The sequence below is a fragment of the Canis lupus genome, chromosome 18 (assembly GCF_011100685.1).
Source record: "Canis lupus familiaris isolate Mischka breed German Shepherd chromosome 18, alternate assembly UU_Cfam_GSD_1.0, whole genome shotgun sequence".
Lineage (NCBI taxonomy): Eukaryota > Metazoa > Chordata > Mammalia > Carnivora > Canidae > Canis > Canis lupus.
The window spans coordinates 15,797,700-15,811,010 of NC_049239.1; the positions used below are offsets into that span (position 1 = coordinate 15,797,700).

Genomic DNA, 13,311 nt, shown 5'->3' on the forward strand with positions numbered 1-13,311 from the left:
ATAGATCTTAAATGTCTCACGCCTCCTCCCCCCAAAGATAATAACGTGCGGTGATAGAGGTGTGAACCAACCCTATTTTGGTAATCATTTTACAATAGGCATGTGTATCAAATTGTCACTTGTACACCTTAAACTTGTACACTGTTGTATGTCAGTTCTATCTCAATAAAACTCGGGAAAAAAGAATAAGTTTAGATAAAGATTACCCTAACTGCAGCAATGCTTTGAAGGTTCCATTTTGTGACTTAGCACGACAGAGGCTAATGTGGGGAAGCAAGCATCTGTGTGGTGTTTGAAGTTCCCAGAGAAAGGGAGAAATGCAGTCAGGTTTAGGCAGAGGAGACCCTGGGGGTGTCTCTCTATGCTCCTGTTTGGGATCAATTCCTTTTTTTTTTTTTTTTGTATTTTTTTATTTATTTTTTATTTTTTTATTTTTTATTTTTTGGATCAATTCCTGAAAATTCTCAAAGTCTATGTCAGAACAAACTTGTTGACAAGCTGTGTTTGCTTTCCTTGGCAGTGAGTGATTGCAAGGGAATGGGAATCATTTCCTTTTCCCCTGGAGAGGGTGCGGCCAGGATCTCACAGCACAGAGGTCTCTTGTTTCTTTTGCCTAGAGGGGGTGGGAGGGCAGTGGGGGTAGGGGTGGGCTTATGGTATCTCCCTAAGTTGGTGCTCATTGAGGTGACCCAGAGTGAGGCAAGCCGTCATAACAGAGGGGGGCTGTAGGCTCTGCACAGGAACTGAAGAAGGCTGGGCACGAGGTGGGCTGCTTGGGAGCCTTGGCGAAGACCCCTGGAAACACCCATTCATCTGTCTCCCCACTCAAGGACTTCAGCCTGGCCTAGAACCCCCGCAGCATCATATGGCCTACCGACTTGCCAGGGTGTGGTTGGCATATGAAAATGTTCCTGAGCACTTCACATTTCTTTGAGTATCTCCCCTTTCCTAATCAAAACCCAGAGAAGCATTTCAGCTTCTCAGATGCTGAGCAGCAGCGCTGACACTTTAATCTGGAGCCGTGGTACGTTATTAGCACTCTGCTCACCCTTTCATTCATTTGCTTCTCTTGCAGAAGAAGCCGCCTGTACAATTCTTTTTCATGGAGAATGATAAATGGGCTCGGTGTTTCCCACTCTCATTTTTTGCATGGTCTGTGAATGCACGTGCGTTTTCCAATTTTCAGATATAACATGTCCAGATGTGTATGAGTGAGAAGGTGCAAACCTCCCAATAAGCCCAATTTGCCTGAAGAGAATTCTGCAATAATATAAATATGGAGCCCACACTGTTAGACACACAAGGAAGGAGAACAGAGACAAAGCTCTCTCTCATTGAAAAAAGTCACAATCAGCTCATTTTGTGCCTTGCTCTGATCCTAGTTCTTCCATCAGAAGCCTGGTGATGGTGGGGACAGTTGTGGTCAGTGAAACGTCCCCATAGCCACACTTGTCTCTTTGTAATTTTTGAAACTCATCATTCCTTGACAAATGAAGGCTGCAGTGCTGGATTAGTAAAGATGGTGTGGCATCTCTGTTACAATAGGCAAATATCAACAAACTCCAGTCTAAAAGAACCGGAATCCTGGGTGGTCATGATTACTTTCAAGCAAAGGACTTCCCTGAGAACATTGTTTAAAGTGAATAACCTGGCTGCTGTGACATGGGGTATTAGTGTCTCAGGACATACACTTTATATTACAGAAGTAATACAACTGCTACTTTTCATGAGAGAAGACGAAAAAAAGGCACAGGCTTGCTACTATAATTTTTTTTTTTTCCTGCTGGGATATTGAGAAATCATTCAGAAGCAAGGGTCAGAGTTTTTTTGTATGTAATCACATCGGAGGCTCCTGTGCAGGCTGAATGTAAGTAGTTGAGAGAGCAGGTTGGTTGGTTGGTTGGTTGGTTTTCCAGATCCAAATGGACAAGAGGAATATATTCTTTTGGAGACAGATAAAGGACAGCAGAGATGGTTGCATAAAACTGAACTGTGGTGAGCCATGGTAGAGTCCTAGTGGTGATATGTTAATTGTGACGGTTGTAAATAGGGACCATCTGTTTCAGAATTATTGGAAATGCAAGCACATTCCCTATCATTCATGTGATTTACTACTTTCTTAGCAGGATCAAGATGAAAAATTTTCAGTTGCATTTACAGGGATCAAATTAAGCTGATATTAAATCCAGTTAGTAATGCTAGGAATGGTTTGGGCTTTGCTTAATGCTTGAAGGCACGTAAAATAAATGTTGTGAATACTGACAGGGGACCATGATCTATTTTCTCATAAAGTCCTACGTAGCTATGGAATGTACAAGAAGTTTCTTCTACATAGCAGGCGTACGATGACAGAAGAGAATCTCACAGTTGGTGATGGCACTACCAGATTTAAAAAGGGGAAGAAGCCTAAAAATTAGCACTTAGATGAAATCTTCAACGATCTTGAGTTTGCATAGGAAGTCCTCCTCCCTCTTTTTTAGCGAGAGAGAGAGAGAGAGAGAGAGAGAGAGAGAGAAAGGAAGGAGAGAGAAAGAGAAAGAGAGAGAGAGAGAGAGAGAGAGGAGGAAAGATTTACTAAGACAACAAATTCCCAAACCCAACCCATGTAAATAACCTCGTTATAGGAAAAGTGAAATGTCTTCTGTTTTTCTGGCTTGCTCCTGTTTTCCCTCTCTGTGTTCTTTTGAACACCTGAAATTAAGGGTATTGATTATTTTACTTATAAACTTGAGTCCACAATGCTATGCTCACCCCAGGGTCAAGCACAAAAGCAGCTCAGCAGAGTAAAGCATAAAACTGAAACTGCAATGCCCAGCATTAAAAAAAATCAAGACAGATATTTGAAGATGCGATGATACTGGGCTGCCCAGGTCAGCTGCTTTGGGCAGGCAAGGAATTCCACAAACAAGGCAAGACTTTAGGGAGAACTTCCTGAACCTGTCGATTGCAACAAGTTTGATAAATTGCCCAGGGGCTGGTGAAAAGACTCACTTCGAAACTGACAGAAAATGAAAGAGGATGGGAAAACGAACCACCATGTTCCTCAGGGAGTGTAGGCACATTCAGCCCTAAGAGCTCCTCAATAAGCCAGGTGACCCTTGCTAGCTAAATAAATCCTCTCTTCTCCTGCTTTCTCTTCACTTCTACTTGCTTTATGTCAGCACTGTCCAACAGAACTTCTTGTGATGTTGGAAATGTCCTAGGCCTGTGCTGTTTAATACGATGGCCACTATTCATCATTTGAACTGTAGGCCAGTACAACCGAGGTAATGAATTGTGTTTAATTTTGATTAACTTCAATTTAAATAGCCAGCATGAGTCTAAGTGCTTGGTATTGGAAGAGTGTTTCAAGTAAAGACTTTATGATAAGTCAACAATGGGAAGATTTCAAAGGACAGCTGGTGATGTCATGTCAGGGAGGGGCTGTTCGGAGCAGGGAGAAGTGATGGTGTGGCTGAGGGGGTTCCTATGGGATAAGGATGGGCAAAATGGTGCTGTCTGGGGAGGAGGTTTCTATACCTAAAACTGTCAATCAGCCAATCAGGGAAGGCCTCAGGGAGTCCCTGTAGGATGTGAAGCCCTTGGGGCTGTAATAATAAAGCATAGGCATAGCTTTGGTCCTCAGTTTTGTTCCCAGTCAATGGAGAGAGAGCTACAGAGCAAAGAATATACTATTGATCTAAACACGAGCAGATAAGTATCTCACTAGACTGGGAAGGGATGCCTGGGTGGCTCAGCAGTTGATCCTCTGCCTTTGGCTCAGGGCGTGGTCCTGCAGTCCTGGGATCGAGTCCCACATCGGTCTCCCTACAGGGAGCTGCTTCTCCGTCTACCTATGTCTCTGCCTCTCTCTCTGTGTGTCTCTCATGAATAAATAAATAAAATCTTAAAAAAAAGAGAGACTTGGAAAAATATGAATTCAGAGACTGTGTTGGAAAGCAAGGTTGTTAAAAATAAAGGTGGCATTTAATGAGAAAAGTTCCCAGGGAATCAGAAAGACATGCTCTTCATTTGGGGTTGAGCTGCGTCAAGACAAAGGTTAGAGATAGTGAATCAGGTGAGCAGGAAAAGGGGAGGCATGCGAAGGTGATAAGGTAAGGCTAAAAGCAATCCGAGCCTTCAGGCAGCACATCAGTATTGAACACCCAGCATGACAGAGTGCCAGCTGTGCACACACATCACTGGACAGGTTCCGTCAGGGAAATGGGAGGAAAGGCGGGCGCTCCAACCCTACATAGACAGAGACGAACGGCAATACAAAACAACACTATGTGAAGTGATAGGGAGGCAGAGGTGGGGAGGTCCTAACTTCAGAGCAGGGACACGCCCCCATGGGTTGAGGTTGTCCGGGTGTGTGTTGGGGGGTGCTGGGGGTAGGCCAGAGTCTGGGCCAAAAGAGGATGAGGGAGGAGGAGACGTTGGAGGGGAACCACAGAATGACTGGAGAGGTAGCTGTCTGGAAGTTTAAGTAGTCATTGCCAGAAGTGTGTGCTTGACCAGACCGAGGACTCTGGAAGGCCAGAGCAGTTAATGAGGCAGGCTTGGAAAGTGTATTTTCTTTACTTACTTTTTTTTTTTTTTAGTTTTAAAGATTTTATTTGTGTATTTGAGAGAAAGAGAAAGAATGAGCAGGGGAAGGGCAGAGGGAGAGAAACTCAAGCACAGTCTGCACTGAGTACAGAGCCCTATGCGGGGCTGGATCCCACAACCCTGAGATCATGACCTGAGCCAAATGTAAGAGTCAGACACCTAACCAACTGAGCCACCCAGGTGCCATGGAAAGTGTGTAGTGGTGTTAAAACAGCCTGATCCTGGGAGGCTTTAGGGAGAGGCGGTAACTGGAGCAAGATGGGATGTTGCCACCAGGGCAAAGATGGTTTGGGCCTGAGCCTTCTGGCATGTTGAGTGTCCTGAAAATGAAACGCTCAGCTCTGACAGCCTCTGTCTGCCTTTGAAAGCAGCTTCTGAAGTTCATTTTATAAGTGAGTTGCCACCCAGACCAGTGCAGAAATTTCAGAGGGGGCTTAAGAGATTAAACCCAACATCCCTTTTATGCAACACCTCATAGTAATTGAAAGAAGGATTCTGAAACCATGGTTACCATAGAGGACTAAAATTAAGATCAAAGGTGATGATTTCAAATCCAAGGAAATAGAATAGGTTCAAGCTAGAGCTCACATTTATGCTTTGTATAGACTATCTGATTATCTTTGGCAAATGCATCCTTTTATGAAGCAACCTCAGGAGACAGCACAGTGATTCACACAGCCCTGAACTTTCATACAGACCCTGAAATCCCAGGTAGCAGGATGGAATCCTGTTAGGCTGAAAGGAAACTAGGTTTGTAACAGGTACAAGAATTGTAGACACAATTCTTAAATCATGCTGCTGATTCTTGTCACCCATGGTGGGCCTAGCTGGGGAAAAGCTTGGAATCTACTAGCAAGGGTGGTTGCAATAAAAAGATTTTCCCAGGAAGACTTAAGAATAAAGATGCTCCTGGAGGGCTTAGCTCTTCAGGTTGTTCTTTTCTGCAGGGATCTCCATCTCATACTCAACGAGGGGCAAGACTATTGTAGAATGTCTCAGAATAGGTAATAGGAAGCAGACATCATGGGGCTAACTCCCCTCACCAGAAAGGGGGTGCCGGCCTGTATAGAAGGCTGGCCAGCTGTAAAGAGGGGTTTGGCCTCTCCATTCTGAATGAGCAAAGCAGTTCCATGCATAAATCTGTCATTCTTCAAAGAGGGGGGGTACACTGTCAATACTGTTAAGTTTGATGGGAGGCCAATTCTCACTAAGGAGCCTCCTCCCTGGTACTGCTGTGAGGCAGCAAGGCGGTTTTCCTACATCCTCCAATCGCCATACCTGCAGCGTGCCAAGAGGTTGTGTCAGAAACCGAGAGAGAGGGTTCAGGGTGTGAGACCCTGTGGATAGGGGTGAGGGGACAGCACGAGCGGAAAGAAAATAAAGGTCTCGGGATACCTGGGTGGCTCAGTGGTTGAGCATCTGCCTTTGGCTCAGGGCGTGATCCCGGGGTCCCAGGATTGAGTCCCATATCGGGCTCCCTGCGTGGAACCTGCTTCCTCTGTCTCTGCCTCTGTCTCTGCCTCTCTCTGTGTCTCTCATGAATAAATAAATAAAATCTTAAAAAAAATAAAGGCCTGATTGCGGAGAGGGTGGCATAGGGGAAGAGCTCTGAACAGAGGGAGGAGAAAGTAGAATTAGAAGAATTCCTCTTCCCTTTGGATAAATAATTATAACTAGAACTTTAAAATGTACAGATTTTGGTCCTCCCCTATTTAAAAAATACAGTCTAACAATTATAAAGTGAACACTCATGTGTAGTTCTCTCCAATCACATGCCAGCCCCTTCCCCTGGAAGTAGCACTATTCTGACTTGATGATCTCTTCCTTGCTTTTCTTTATGGGGTCATCGGTATGTAACACATCTCAACATAATTCTGAGTCTGGTTTTTGATCCTCGAATAATACTATATTTATTCTTTCGTGTTTTCCTTCTTTGGCTCAACATTGTACATTTTCAGGCTTATCTATGTTGATGTGGGGAGCTGTGGTTTTGAAATTTCCACTGCTGTATAGTATTCCACAGCACGAATATGCCAATTTATTCATCCATTCTACTGGGGAGGGCCACTTGGGTTGGTTGCCCTTTCTTTTTTTGAGATCACTGCTCTCTCAGCAGCTGCTGGCTTTCAGTCAGCAGTGGTCATTGCCCCCCTAAAAAAAAATCACTGAAGTTTTAATGGAGACTTTCCAAATTGTCATAAGGATCAGTTACTGAGGAAGTGTCATTGACCACTTTCCAAGTAAGACAGCCTATGCAGCAAATGGTAGAGGTCATGGTGGCTCAGATGCTGGAGAAGTCGGAATCTCCATACCAGCCACTCTTGAATTTTAATGAACTGCAGTTCTGTCAGCATTAGAGAAATAATTATTGCAGTCAGGTTAACAAATTATCAAATAATAATCTAAACCTTGTTTGTAAGATGCTTTAATTCTGCATGCTTACCTGCCAAATCTTTCACTGTTGTGTGCATTCTCTAGAATAGCTTTCTCTTAGAATGATATGATCAGCTAGTAGGTGACAGCAATAAATGTCTTCATGTTATTTTCAGGTTGAGCCTTCAAAATGAGAATGAACTAAAAGTGGAAAGAACTTTAATATATGCATTCATTTACGCTAGCATTGACAAAGACTAATGCTTAGCATCACCATGGCATCTGTCATAATAATAATGATAATTGCTAATGATTATAACAACCACAGCAACAACATGCTGTCATCCAGATATAAAATGATGCCACTAATCCAAAGTCAGTACACTATCTTTTTTGAGCTTCCCTTCCCCTCACCCCAGGATTGGGGATATATGTGTGCTCATCCATCTTTGCTTGAACTGATGTCCATTAAAAGTCTGACCTTAGGCAAGTTGCCTTGATCACATTCATTCTGACTTCAAGCTGGAGATGGTTCTCCTGGGCCCACCTGATAAAAGATACACTGTAAGCGAAGGATGGAACAATAGTCCCTAGCTGCCAGTTTCTTTTGGCATGCACAGTGACAACAGTCATAATATGTCTCTTAATTAAAGATCGTAAAGCAATTGGGAAAACCCACCTTCCTAAATTGTTCCCCTGGTGGAAGACTCTTTGGTCAAGAATTTCACCTCAAGGTCAGACACATTATCTGCTGCCCACTTATTATCTGCCCTTGGATATATTATCAGTACCTCCAACCTCAATATGTCCCCGAACTAGAATGACCAAAAGTCTGGTTTGCAAGGTACAGTTTCAGTTTATGCTGTCCGGATAGCACCAACGGTGCCTCCTCCTATTGTCCTTCTGTCAGTCTGGACAATAAATGATATGGTCGCCCTACCAAAGGGAATTCATGGTCTTCTTTCTCCAATCTCTTTCATGTCTCCAACTTGTCACATCCCACTGATGTTCCTTTTCTCAGTTATGATCATAATCATTCTTCCTGTGACCCAAAGTGAACCAGAGGAATGATCCTCTCTCATCAAGTCTTGTGAAATATCCTCCAAAAGAGCACTCCTCTATCTCCCTGCCACTATACTTCTCCATATGCCATTATCTTTTGCCTGAGCCATTCCATGAAGCTTCCTCACTGATCCTCCTGCCTCTACTCTTCTCTATGACTTGATTTCTTCCCTTTGAATCCAAGGGTGCATGTCACCTCTGCGTAAATCTTTGCAATGGCTCTCATTGCCTTCAGATGAAGTCCTGTGGTTCACTGGACCCATCATGGCTAGACCTCTGGATGCTTCTTTTGGCCACATGTTATCCTTTGCCTTCCAGGCATTCGGGACCTCAGTGTTAGGAAGCACTGTGCCCGTTCTCTCTGGTCATTGCATTGACATCTCTGGTCTGGCACACACTTCTCTTCACCTGGCTTGCTCCTTTAGATTTCAGCTTAGCTGTTGCTTCTTTCAAGAAGCCTTCTCTGACCCTTCTAAACTAGATTCAGTGTTCCCACCAAGTACAGCCTGCATTTTTCCTAGCGGAGCACTTACCACAATTTATTCTAATTGCTTTCTTATAGACTATGAGTAGCTCTGAGTGGCTAGGAACTCTGCTTGTCTTGCTCATGATTACATCCCCAGCACCTGGCTCAGTGCACATAGCACATTGTTGTGCTCAGAAGAGTCATAAATGAAATGACTAACATTCAAATCCAGGGTGTCGGAGCCACAGTAGAATGAACTTCCTCTGTGCTGTTTGGGTCAGACTTTTCTTTACCTTCCATAGCAAGTTCCTTAAGCTATTCATTTGGTACATATATATATTCATATATAAAACATATATATATGGATGTGACTCATATTATTGACATGATTTTTTAAAAAAAGATTTTATTTATTTATTCATGAGAGACACACACACACAGAGGCAGAGACACAGGCAGAGGGAGAAGCAGGCTCCATGCAGGGAGCCCGATGTGGGACTCAATCTGGAGACTCCAGGATCACACCCTGAGCCAAAGGCAGACGCCCAACCACTGAGCCATCCAGGCGTCCGGACATGATTGTTCTTAAAGGAAATACTATTCAACAAATAATTCAAAATTAAAAGTGTTGCTGTTGTGAGAGTACTGGCAAGATATTTTAAGAAGGACATGTATCAAGACCTGGGGTGGGGGACACTGTTGACCTTGGGATTTTTCCTAATAGAAAACCTCTTGTGTCCAAGCTCAGCCCCTCAAAGGCACATGTGGATAGTTCCTCTAGTACCTACGGCAACATTCACTAATCTGCTCTCCTAAGTGGGAACTGGAAAGGACTCTTCACATTTTGCTCTGTCTCTTCAGCACATGTACTAAAAAAAGAATCAGAAGGCCTATGTGCCTCTTCTTCCTGTCTCAGGAATCTGACATTTAGGAAAAAAGATGTTAAACGATTTACAAACTTCTGGAGAGCCCCAGGCTGGAAGACCTGCACTTTACTTTTTATTTTTTTTTAATCTGCCCCTCCTCTCCACTACACAGCTTTATTGAGATATAACTGACATATACTGTTGTGTGAGTTTGGGGTGCACAACATGCTGATTTGATACACTCCTGTATTGCAAAATGATTCCCACCTCAGGTTAGCTAACATTTCTATCACATCATGTAATTATCATTTCTTTTCTGTGGTCAGAACATTTAAGATCAACTCTCTTGATGACACTTAGGTATGCAAGTGTTTCAAGTATAACACAGTATTATTAACTACAATCACCAAGCTGCACATTGTATCCCCAGAATTTCTTTGTCTTATAATTGTTTTTAGCTTTTTAAAAAAATTTCTTAAGATCTTATTTTTTATTTGAGAGAGAGCTTCAGCAGAGGTTGCAGGGGGAAGTAGTGGAAGGGCAGAGGGAGAGGGAGAAGCAGACTTTTTGCTGAGCAGGGAGCTCGAAGCAGAGACCTCAACATGGAGCTCCATCCTAAGACCCTGAGATAATGACCTGAGCCGAAGGCAGATGCTTAACCGACTGAGCCACCCAGGTGCCCCTGGGAGTTCGTACCCTCTGGTCAATATCTCCCCAATTCTCTAGCCCCAGAGACCTCTGGCAACTGTCATCCTACTCTGTGTCTATGAGTTCACCTTTTTAAGGTTCCACACAAAGTTCCACATTAGTATTTCTTTTTCCGAGATCTATATTTTTAGATCCATTCTTAAACTCTTGGCAAGATGATCAAAGACCAATAGGGTTTGTGTGAGGGGACAGCAAATGACCAAATGGTAATTAGTGGAATCAGTGTTTTGTGAAGGGGTTACCCTAAAATCAAAGAGACATTCCTTATGACAATAATCTTTGCTGTTGTTGTTATTCACCTGTTTTGAAGACTCACTAGCGTAAGGTATCTAATAAATACTGCCTTGCAGTGTGTGTAATTACTACAAGTTGATTAAATCAGCCATTGGTAGAACAAAAAGAATGGAATACTTATCTCTCAATACACAGACTCCTGTCACCCAGAGCTTTGGCCTTAGGTTTGTCAGCTCCAGCTCTTCTCCAGTTCCAGAGAATTTTACCATGTTGTGGAAAGAGTACAGGCTTTGGGAGTCATGTAGGCCACAGAATACTCATTATGAACACCTATTACATACCAGTCACCATTCCAGGGATTGGGTCCTAAGCAGGCAGTCACAGAGGCACACGTTCAAATCCCAGCTCTTTCACTCCCTAGCTGGATGGTCCTGGGCAATCCAGACACTTGTGAGGGGGGTGGTATTTCAAAAGATGGGAATAATAACAAGTCTTCCATGCTGGAAGTAGGGGTTGGTGGGATTCATTGGAATTATGAACACTAAGTGTCTGACCATGTTTTAAATATCTAGCATGTGCTTGATAAACAGCACCACTTAAAATAACCTGGACACACTGGTTCCTGTGGGATGTGGGCATCATTTGCTGTTTGATGGCTCCTCATCTCTATCCAAAAGGATGTCACTGAAGGGAGAGCAGAGTAGTCAGAGAGTCAGAGCATTTAAAACACAGACACAGCCCTTGGGTGAACATATCATACCACTTTTCTCCTCTTCTACTTGGCTGGAGGATAGTACTGGCTAACGAGGCAGAGTTCCAGACTACCTGACCACAAATAAATACTTCTGTTGAATGAACAAGGGGACCATATACTGTGATTTCCTCTCAAGGGCATCCATTAATGGTCAATGATCAGTGCCCACCAATGTAGGAATGGACATTCAGAAGGTTCAGTCATGAATCTGCTCTATAATTTGGGTGGGTGGATGTGTGGGGGTGGGGAATACATAGATAGAAAAGACACCCATATTGCTGTGACCATTAATATCTCTTGTATTTCACAGAGAGGAGCCAGGTCCGTGGATTCATTCTCTTTTTCTCCTGCTTTGTCTTTTGCTTCTTCTCCCCCTTCTTCCTCTGCCATGCACCATATTTATCATCCTCATCCTCATCCTCAGCAGCAGCAGAAGTGAGAAGCACCATTATGTTTCAGTGAGTACTTGTGAGGGTACAAGCATTGGGTTCTAGAAGCCCTTTCCGTGAGTTTGAGAAGGCTGTGCATCCCTTGTCAATCAGGCAGGTTTGAAGAAGGTTTTGAGGTAGAGATGACAATTTGGGAGTTGAGATCTGTATTCATTTTCTAGGGCTGCCATAACAAAGCCCCATTGACTGAGTGGCTTATATGACAGAAATTTATTGTCTCAAAGTTCTGGAGGTCAGACGTCTAGGATGAAGGTAGTGGCAGGGTTGCTTCCTCCTGAGGGCCATGAGGAAGAATCTGTTACAGGCTTCTCCCTTCTGGTGTTGTGGTGGCCATCTCTGGTGTTGTGAGGCTTGCAAAAGCATTATCCCTATCTCTGCTGTCGTCTTTACATGGTCTTCTCCCTATGCTTTCTGTCGTGTGTCCAAATTTCCCTTTTTGGAAGGACACAGTCAGGAGTGGTCCTGGCTTAGGGGCTAATCTGTGACTGCACTGTAACCTTATTACCTTTGTAAAGGCTGGATTTCCAAATATGGTCACACTCTAAGGTACTGGCAGTTAGGAATCCAACAGTTTTTTTTTTTTGGCGGGGGGGGATGCAGTTCACCTCACAACAGGGTCATGGAAATAAAAGGAATTGTAAGAATATGTAGAAAGAGGACTGAGAAAAGGAGAAGAGAATTTCCAAAAGTAGTGTTTAATGCCTGAGAGGCATTATGAATAATATGAGGTCATTGGCTGCGGCAGCTCTGAGGGGGAAGGCAGATGCCTGATTTCCTGATCTGTGCATGGCCCCCAGTAGGCCCTCATTCCAGGGCCCAGCCCTACAGGTGCTTGATAAATTTTTGTTCACAAATTAATGAGGGCAAAAGGACCTCCTTGTATTAACACATAATTAATTTTCATTCTAGATGTGTCCAGAGAATTTAATTATTTTGGTTTGTTTTCCATGTTGAAAACATTCAGATGATGTTCAGATCAAAGAACATAAGGGACAAACATCCGAAAAAGATCCTAAGTGCTCTTTGTTTTAGTAGACACTCCAGAGAAAATGTTCACAGTCACCAGGAGAGCATGTATCATTACTAGAAAGAGATTTTTTGATAATTCAGTTCCCAGAATCCAGAACTCGTATTTTTGTCAAAAACAACTTTGGAGTCAATGCAATCCCTTTATTGGTGTAAGAAACTGCAGAGATCAAGAACCATTTGCAGATTCTTGGGATAGACTGTTGTAGAAAAATCCCTCCCCCCATCAGAATGAGTTTTATCTTTAATTAATAATTCAGAAGATGTAACACATCTCAAAACAGTCTATGAATAACTCAGTCCTGGACAAATTGACACTTAAGTATGAGTGAATCATTATGCTCCATAGCATATTGCATCAGAACTCTGGGAAAAAACCCACAGTGAGACAAATGCCTAGCATTTTCAAGTGGTTATTACCCAAATGACCTAAACATCAATTAGGAAAAAAAAGTAGTGAGCCTCCCCCTCATCCTATTCTTTTGTCTGAAAGCCTGCATGTAGCAACAGCTATGTGACAGGCAGAGCTGTTTCTTCACCCAGGATTGCTGGAAGTCCTACATCATCAGTCTTATGCATTATAACACAGCCTATGGCAGGCTTTAATTACCCACAAATGTGCCACCTGTCGCCTTCTTAGCGCTAAATCATGAAATGCACCAGGGTTTACTGTGCAATGAGATTCAAACACTATACAGAGTTGCAGAATCACAGAATCCACAGAAGAATAAAGCTCAGGCTTCAGATGAAGCAATGTGGCTAGGGCAAATCTGGTCGATCCTA

The 13,311-nt window shown here is 43.2% G+C and overlaps 1 protein-coding gene and 1 long non-coding RNA gene across 6 annotated transcripts in view; one reads left to right on the forward strand and one right to left on the reverse strand.

Annotated features, from left to right (window-relative positions):
• LHFPL3 (LHFPL tetraspan subfamily member 3) overlaps positions 1-13,311 on the reverse strand; it is a 562,047-nt gene that overhangs the window by 86,166 nt on the left and 462,570 nt on the right. The window lies entirely within an intron of this gene.
• Positions 1-13,311, forward strand: part of LOC119877233 — a 50,087-nt gene that overhangs the window by 5,585 nt on the left and 31,191 nt on the right. For all 3 annotated transcript variants that reach the window (XR_005373195.1, XR_005373193.1, XR_005373194.1), the window contains exon 2: positions 11,364-11,511. This is a non-coding gene — a long non-coding RNA (uncharacterized LOC119877233). The remainder of the gene's footprint in view (positions 1-11,363; positions 11,512-13,311) is intronic.